Below are 9,802 nucleotides of genomic sequence, written 5' to 3'. Positions count from 1 at the left end.
TTCAAGTCTTGTCGCAGATGAGGTAAAAAATAAAATTGTTTTATTGCATGTAACTCTAGTTGCTGACAGTAACAACTGTTACCTTATGTATTTGTCTCTATGTGACAATTTAAGGGACGGTTTGTTTAATCTCTCTTTTTAACCCGTTTAAGATTGCATTTTTGGTTTGCAGAAATAGATGGCACAAACTAACTAGTTCTTCATTTGATGTGACAAAATTTAATTAGTGGGGACGTTTCTTTCAGAAAGATTTTTTACCCTATTGAATTCCTTCATAGTAGGCTACTGTCGAAGAAAAAGGTTTTATCACCCCAACAGATGAAGGACTTCAGTAAACTAACAAGTCTCTGCACAAAAGCGTACTCTTCGAACTTGATCAGATTGGAATTCAGTCGAGAGGGTTATCTATCTCTCCAAATGCAGTGTTTTGTTACTTGACGAGTCCGTCAACCCACTCTTTTCACCCTATTCGTCTCCCTCATCATGTTGATGTATACCTCATCAACCACTGCTTCCCTTCACGATGAATGTCAGATTTAGGTTGGCGCGGTTTCCCATTTCCACGTTGGAAAATAAAAGTGACAGCTCGCTCCAAAAGTCCTTTCTCGCCGACACAAAAGCATTATGAGCTTTTTTGTTGCCCTTGAGCGCGAGGTTTGCATGCTGCTACTCTATCCAATGAATCACGCCCCTGGGGACAGGGTTGTCTTCACTAGAAACCACGGTTGCGTACTGTCGTCAAATAAGGTCAAAGTTCACCCATGTATCTAATCCCAGACGATCATCTTCAGGCTGGCTTTACCCGTCTCTTCTAAGGGGTGACAACACATGGTTGATAAAGAAACGCATAGCTGGTATAATGTGATAGCAGCCATCATGCCAATAATAAAGCGCGCTCAGCGTGTGTTGTTACCGTTTGAAGAGCTGACAGAAGTCTTCACATTTTCCCGCCGGCAACAAACATGAGCACTTGTTTAATTCCGCCATAATCCCACTCATATATTCCCGTGGGGGGCTTCGGGGAAAAAAACGAGAAGCAAAAAAACGAGTTGACGGTGAGTCCGTGATACGGATATTTGATGCCGGAGTTAGAAATTCTATCCCTACTAAGACTTATCCGACTACTGCTGATATACGACCCGTTTTTTCTTCTTCTTCTTGCGTTCTGTGTCAACTGTCTCTTTGGAAGATATTCAGTCCAAATATTTTGACCGATGGCTTTTTTCTTTCTGGGGGATTTGTCCTTCTTTACTTGATGTAGTGTGAACACATAGAGCCGGAAATCGGTAATTATTTGGCACGGGCCTCGTATTGGTTTCCAGCCTGCCTATCTTTTGTTTTCTTAGTGATTTTGTTTGGATTTGTATCACAACGTCATAGGCAAAAGCTGTGTAGTGAGGGATGGTAGTTTTCTTTGAGCACATGGTCGCTGGAAGCCATTTTAGGGCCATAAGCATGCAGCACAACCCAATGTGCATTATAGTCTTGCACCCTGTATGTATGCATACACGCGTTGTTTGAACGAAATGGCTGAAAGACCACTGACGCTATTGGAAGTTGTCAAAGACCAGTCTTCCCACTCGGTGTATCTCAACATATATATAAAATAACAAACATGTGAAAGTTGCAAGATAATAATGAAAGAACAAAACAACCTTCTCACACGAAAATGTGCTTTCGGATGCAAGTTGATTTCTAGACCTCATCTAATTCTGAGGTCCCGAAATCAAATTCATTGAAAGTTACTTCTTTCTTTAAAACTACGTTACCTCAGAGGGAGCCGTTTCTCACAAAGTTTTATACTATCAACCTCTCCCCATTACTTGTTACCAAGTGAGCTTTTATGGTAATAATTATTTTGAGTAATTACCAAGTGTCCACTGCCTTTAGTTGCAAGTTGTAGCAAGTCTGTCAATATACTTTTTTATTGCAACGTCACAGCCCGAGCTTTGAAAGTTGGAAAACTTCAAAATGTATTCGTGTTCGAACTATCGGGTCTGATGAACACTGGTTCTATCTAATTTATACATAATACATGTTATCTTGTGCCTTAAAAGCCTAAGCACTGCCTAGGTTTGACTTTCATCTTTGTTTATTCCCAGATAATGGCATTTAGGCTAGGATTATACTTGAGCCAAGGCGTTGATAAGTTCACGTGCCCTTCTAGTGACCCCGTTTAACCATTGAGGGTCAGACTCGCAATTAGAGTCGCAATTTCTCTAGACACTGGTCGGTATTCATGGACAGCTCTCTGGAGGAGCGCCCTGGGAGATACTGTAGACAAGTTTTCCGGGAAACTATGGTCCGTCGAGAAATGCAAACCACGAAGAAATGCTTCCACAGGCAGCGAAGCGTGTCCAAGTTGGCGCCTGAAATCACCACGTGAAGCAGGCCACGTGTGTGGCCGGCCCCCGTGCGCTTTTAGACCGACACCTAGTCTAGGTTCCTAGACCATTGGTGTTGCGTGGTCACACACAACCAACGTTCCGATTATGCACGGCAAAAACTGTACACGCTTGTAATGAACGAACGCTAGCGGGCGCTCTGTTTCTCTGATTTCCGGATAGCGCCCGCTAGCGTTCGTTCATTACAAGCGTGTACAGTTTTTGCCGTGCATAATCGGAACGTTGATTGTGTGTGACCACTCAACACCAATGGTCTAGGAACCTAGACTAACCGAAACAGTAATGCGTCACATGGGAGTGAGATGGTAACCCTGACTAGAAGCGCGATTTGCTCCGTATTTGCAGAATGGATAGTCGGAGCTTTCTTATCTAGCCTGATGGTTGTCTTGTAAATTTTATATCAAAAACCAAGTATTTCCCCATCATGCAGTGACTGTTCAGGGAATCGTGTTTTGATTTGTTGTTGCCTGAAATGGTAGTTTTTGTGAAACGAGTGAACCTACAAAAACTAGTTTCGCTTTCGCGAGATACTTACAAATTTGAAACCTATATTTACGGTGATTCAGATTATCCTGGATCTTAAACGTCCACAGGTTTTATAGTGGTCGTATGTATAATAGCTGGGTTGGCGTATTCCTCGCCTTCCACATCTGGGACCCCGGTTCGAATCCCACTATGTGGATTAGGTTTTCAGTCCCTACCTGACTGCGTGGGTTTTCCTTGAAATAATTCTTTTGGGTTTTCCTCCCATATCTAAAACTGAAACTTCCTTCCTTCCTTGTCTTCTCTTCAGGGTTCTTGGCTATGTACAGTGATTTAGTTTGCCTTTCTGAGTGTCCTTAGCTTCACAATCAGAACGAATGAAATGAAATGACACGTTGGGACACATAAAATGCGGATAGAACCAATGTTTCAGTGTGTATTGTGAATTAACTGAAGGTGGAATACAGTGTTATTAGTTAACACATAATACCCTTAAAGGCAGTGGACACTATTGGTAATTACTCAAACTAATTATCATCATAAAACCTTTCTTGATTACGAGTAATGGAGAGAGGTTGATAGTATAAAACATTGTGAGAAACAGCTCCCTCTGAAGTGACGTATTTTTCGAGAGATAAGTATAATTTTCCACGGATTTGATTTCGAGACCTCAAGTTCAGAAAGCACACAACTTTAGGTGACAAGGGTGTTTTTTCTTTCATTATTATCTCACAACTCCGACGACCGATTCAAATTTTCACAGGTTTGTTATTTGATGCATATGTTGAGAAACACCAACTGTGAAGACTAGTCTTTGACAATTACCAATAGTGTCCACTGCCTTTAAAGGCTTTATGAAATGTTACTTTAAATAACGTGTGTACGACATCAACATCGATAGCTATGGGAATTTGCATCGGGGATAAAGATATTAATTTTGGTTTTTACTCTCTACGCTTTTGGGAAAATTATGCTTGATCTGTGTCAAAACAAGAAACAGTCGTCGGACAGAAACGATCAACGTAATTCCGTGATGAATCAAGATAAGAATGAGAGAAGAAATTATCTTCTTCCAATTTAAGGAAAAGGCAATTTTATTACTCGCAATGAATGTTAGTAACACCAGATATACGAGAGCTAGTACGCGGCCGGACGACCTTGTGGTGTAGCAATCTCTGACGTCATAGCTGGGTAATTTCTCCTCCCAACCGGCGATGCGATAGGCCTACTTATTGTCAAGATTATATCCAGTAATTGGAGGGCAATTTTTTATTATTTTTCAATATTGTCCATTTCCGCCGTAATTGTTCCCAAAAGCATCGCGGGGGAGTTATCCAAGATCGACGGTTCAATTTGGATGATATTTCTGAGGTTTGAGTAATATTGTTTCATATTACAACGGGTTCATTTGTGACGGTGCATGCATTGCATTATATAATAGCGACTCCCGTAAGCATAGTTTGTTAACCCGTGGACTTTCAAGTTAATTGTCGTTGTATGTGAACTAATATGTTAATAATGTAGGGTTCTACGCCATTGGTTGTGTAAATATCTAAGTATTTGGCCATCTTGGAATAATTAAACTCATGGTTAGATACTCAAAGATGAGGTATCTATACAGTTTTTCCCCGTTTTTATGTTCACAATCTTTCTAATTTCCCCGATTATGGGCTACTACATGTATAGAGGGGCAGATAGAGGAATTATTTAGTGGAGTTGTGCTTTTAGTAACACACGCGTAAAATTTGGCACAAGGTCAGAGAATATTTCCTTATTTTGTATTATTATAGTATTATACGCGTACGAATAAATGTTTGGCTATTATTATGACCGTTGTCATCTTTATACGTTTATGACGTCATCATTCTGCAGCAAATAATCTCAGGATCTCAAAAAGGTTGCGTGGCACTTCCAGAGCTCCGTACTGAAATAAACAGTCCATACTTATACTTCATAAAACAAATCGATTTGACAATAATTATTCCCACGTTATCTGGCATGGCATTATTGGAACTCTGTACACTGGTCGGGAACTGCAAATGTCTATGAACTTCGGTAATAAAATGGGGTAAACCAATGTGACCAACAAACTTTCTTCAAGTACAAACATTACCCCTCCCCCCCCAAAAAAAAAAAAAAAAACTTTCTTATTTTGATCAGTTCTATTATAATAATAACTATACAGTTTATCAAGAGTTCAGATAAATGTTTATAAGCCGATGGTTGTTTGCCTGCTCTCAGATTTAGCCCGACTGGCAATGACTGCCTTTACCCTGAGGTTTATGCAGTACTGGTCAGGCTTCGCTTCAGCAACCATGCTTGCATGAGGCCATTATTATATGAACGCATTCCAGGCAGTGGCGGTTAATGTAAATTCGGACCTCCATTAAAATTTCATTTCGAACGTAAATTTTATTATTGTATTTTTTTTATCAGTTTAGATCAGCGGTTCTTTGAATTGTTTATGCTGTGAGATTTAATTATTCGAATATACGGGCACTGGGACTTAAAAAGATGAATATAATAATAGGCCTATACACAGTTTAGTTTAATTTATTACCATTATTGCACAAACATCAAAACACCTTGTGGTGCAACAAAGGCCCAATCGATCACACAATATTTCATTTATATATACAATTATAGTAGTAGAGGTGGCAAGACCTTCGTCAGAGGCATAAACAAGCACAAACAAAAACATATCAGTTTACAGAAATAGAGTAGCTGTGAATTCCTGGAAAGCATCAAGAAAAAAAGCGAGACAATTATAACCTATCAACGTTATTAATTTGCAAAATGTGGTGGTTAAAGGGTCTATGTCAACAGACTTTACACTAAACTTTCACCGTTTGAAGATAATGATAGTAGAAAGCTTCCCAGAAAATTGTACTTGCTGAGGTGCTGTAATTTTTGAGAAATGAGTTAAACAATGTTATGAAAATTTCGTCTCAGTTTTCATGAGACGAAAATTATTTTAGCATGTAAAAAGGTAAGATACGAAAATTATTTTAGCATGTAAAAAGGTACTTTCAGGACATTGCTTTACTCATTTCTCAAAAAGTGCAGCACCTCATCAACTAATATTTAAAAGTACGCTTTCTACTATTATCTTCAAACAGTGTAAGTTTAATGTAAATCTGTGGATGTTGTGTTTTGTGTTACAAAAAGTATCCAAATCCTTTAAAGACAGTGGACACTATTGGTAATTGTCAAAGACCGGTCTTCTAACTTGCTGTATCTCAACATATGCATAAAATCAGAGGGAGCTGTTTCTCACAATGTTTTATACTATCAACCTCTCCCCATTACTCGTAATCAAGAAAGGTTTTGTGATGATAACTTTGTTGAGTAATTACATTGTGAGAAAGGGCTCCCTCTGAAGTGCCATAGTTTTCGAGAAAGAAGCAATTTTCCACGAATTTGATTTCGAGACCTCAAGTTTAGAACTTGAGGTCTCGAAATCAACTATCTAAACGCACACAACTTCGTGTGACCGATTGATCTCAAATTTTCACAGGTTTGTTATTTTATGCATATGTTGAGATACACGAACTGTGAAGGCTAGTCTTTGACAAGTACCAATAGTGTCCACTGCCTTTAACAGAGCCATAAATCGAATTATGAAGTATGGGCCAAGTTCTAAGATCCGAACAGTGTTACTGATGTGTGAAGTTTATGATGACACTATTTACACACGCTGACAGGATGGACCTTTCTTTGGTAACGTCAGCCGCCATATTTGTTCGCCATTCGCTGGTTTCCAACTAAAATGGCCGGTCATAAGTACTAGTGAATTTATCCCATTGAACTATTTGAGAGCATGACAGTTGAATTTGTGTGGTATGTTTTACGTTATATATACTATAGCGTAGTAAACTGTACTACGTGGATTGATTTAAAATCCAATATAGAAAAGCTCTGATTTCAATTAAATCGAATAACTTCCGTCTCACGACGTTCAGTCGATAACATGAAACGTAAATTCGGTATTAAGCAGTTAGACCAACCGGCCGTGCTAGCGTATCGCGTATGACGTCATCATCCTCTTGTCACGTCACTCGACTACAGCAAAGTGATAATCCAATGCGGACATTTAAAAAAAAAACTGTCCCGCTTCAATATTCTATTTTAATCAAAGGAGGTGAGCCAAAATGCAGGTCAATGTTATAACTGGGCTGTGTTCGTACTGTACATGCTGTATAAAAGGGAATGGGACGGTACGTCCACCCATCCAAAGCAATAAGTGAGGCTTCCTTGCGGCCATTTTGGCACTCCACGCGCGGGGAGAAATGGACACGCGCATAAAATATAGTTCAAACACTAAAGCAACGTTTATTTCTCATATTATAGTTAGCATTCGGTCTGTAGTCCATTACGTCTAAAACGTGTGCGAACTTGCAATGTAAATAGTCTAAGTGGCTGCAGAGAATACGTTCCCAGGGGCGGGTCACGTCAGCATGTTGCGAGGTTGGTGCGGTACCTTGTATTTTGCTCATTAACTTCATTAAAATGGATCTGGTACCCATGTTCAATCAAATACAAAAAAAAATATTTAAAAAATTCTTAACCAATTTAGCAGGGAACCAAAAACGTACACAAGTTATCAGCAAGTCTGACAACCCATATAGACCGTGCACTCAAACCAATGTTTTTATCCCAAGAGCGGAGTATAGACAAAACACGACTCTGAACAAATTTATCTTCTGAGCTAAACTCAGCGGCAAGCTAGACGCAATCAATAAGCATCATCATGACATTCCCGGATAATCAGTTTCTGGTTAAAGGCACTGGACACTATTGGTAATTATTCAAGATACTTGTTAGCATAAAACCTTACTTGGTAACGAGCGATGGACAGCATGCCTGCTGTTGATGGTATACAACACTGTGAGAAACGGGTCCCTCTGAAGTAACGTAGTTTTTGAGGAAAGAGTTTATTTCTAAATCAAATATCAACATTATTTAGGTCTAAAGCCTTTTGTATAGGCATCTGAAAGCACATAAATGTATGCAACAAGGTTTTTTTCTTTCACTACTTTCTTACAACTTCGATGACCAATGGAGCCAAAAATTTCAGAGATTTGTTTATGCACTTGGATGCACAAAGTGAGAATACTGGTGTTTGACAACTACCAAAGGTGTGTGTCTTTAAACCAAAAGCACACTGCTTTCTGCATCTGCTAACTCAATTACGCTTAGAAATCGTCAGCTGTTTGTTATGTTAAGATTATGTTATAAGCATAAGCGGGAGGGGGTGGGCGTGGTTGGAGATTGGAAGGCTGCGACTAAACAAAAATATCGGAAGAATTGTGGGCGTTACACTCCCTTTTTCTAAAGCAAAATCGTTATTATTGTCTGCTTAGTTGTTACCTGCATGCAGAGTAAGGTAATACTATTGACTACCTAGTTTTATTTTGATGTTTCTTATTTTCTACAAACAAAAGCTATAGCGAGGTTTCCTCCTACCGCATAATACAGTGTATCGCTTTAGGTGGCTGGGCGGTCCAGTGGCTAAATGGTTAAATGTTATTTCCCCCACTGTACGTACTCATACAGTTAATCAGCAGTGCTACCCGGCATTTCTTTACACGGTGCTGTTTATCAGAAATATTGCTGAACACATTTTAAGTTGCTTGACAGAAAAGAGACGGGAACCAGCTACTATTCATAACAGATATCACAGTCAGTTTAGCCGGTGACCCTTCCCTTGCTATAAGCGAAGAATATTTGTGCTTATACTCGTCATGAAATTGGCCCGACACACCTGCACTTGAAATTGAAATTAAAGGTTGGAAATTGTTATCACAGGCTAGGTAGGAAGGTACACCTGAAAAAACACTTTGCCATTGCATGACACTTGCACTGGAAACAGAATATTTGAAGAAGAAAAAAAAGTAGGAGGAAATTACATTTCTTTTTTCATTATCTAGATGTTCACCTGTTTTTGTGTTTAAAGCTTTGTTTTGAGTGTTTATTGTAATAAGAAACGATTTATTTTGAGGAGTCTATATTACATAGTGGACAACCCATACATTTTTAAATGATTGTTGTAGAAGGGGGAAACGAGTGTGGCTGTGTGTCTTTAATTCAAGAAATATCTCCGTAAATGTTTATTTTATTAATAAATAATTAAGGTGGACACTTTTCATTAAAGCTCATTTAAAATTCACCCCCAAACATTCACTTCAAATCTCCCCTTTTGTCCAAGTAAATAGTATAGTTGCAGAATTTGATCCCAAGATCAGATGGTCACCATATTGCTCAAACATCAATGATTGGTTTTTAATTACATTTCCCAAGATGATGGGTCACTCTATATCTGCACTGATCGCAGGTACCTAGTCCTACGCAAACACGTATGGAGAAGCTAGATGCAGAGAAGAAAGAAAAAACGCAGGGCGTCACATGCAGTTCGCACCTGCGCTCGCTTTTTTGCGCGGGAATTCCTCGTGTGCATAATAAATGTCGTGTCATGCATATTCATTAATAATTCATCTTTCGTGATAGAGCATAATAAACTGCCTGGTGCTTTCCTGTCGTCATCAGCGAGCCCGTTTGCCGCGTGTACACGAGTACCTTGCTGCCACAATGCATCAAGCCCATTCCGTGTCATCATCATATGAACAGGAAATTTTCATTCCATTTTCTTCGTAGTAGTAGCTCGGTGAGGGAAGCTGGACTCTCAGTCACCACCCACGGTTTGGAGGACGACTACTTGCATGCCGCGTGCATACAGAACGGTTTGGGGGTGAGAAGAGGCGCTCGTGCCACACACACTGTCTCTTGCTTGTTGCCAATACGGCAATCTTGTGAATGAGGAGCTGATTGGGTTACTACGTATACTCTGTGATAATCAACAACATTCAAATGTCATATTGGAGGAGTTATCATCTCTCACTCGCCACCATGCTTCA

Source organism: Asterias rubens, chromosome 12 (genome assembly GCF_902459465.1).
Source record: "Asterias rubens chromosome 12, eAstRub1.3, whole genome shotgun sequence".
Lineage (NCBI taxonomy): Eukaryota > Metazoa > Echinodermata > Asteroidea > Forcipulatida > Asteriidae > Asterias > Asterias rubens.
The sequence above is the reverse complement of the archived record's forward strand: the minus strand, read 5'-3'. Positions refer to the sequence as shown.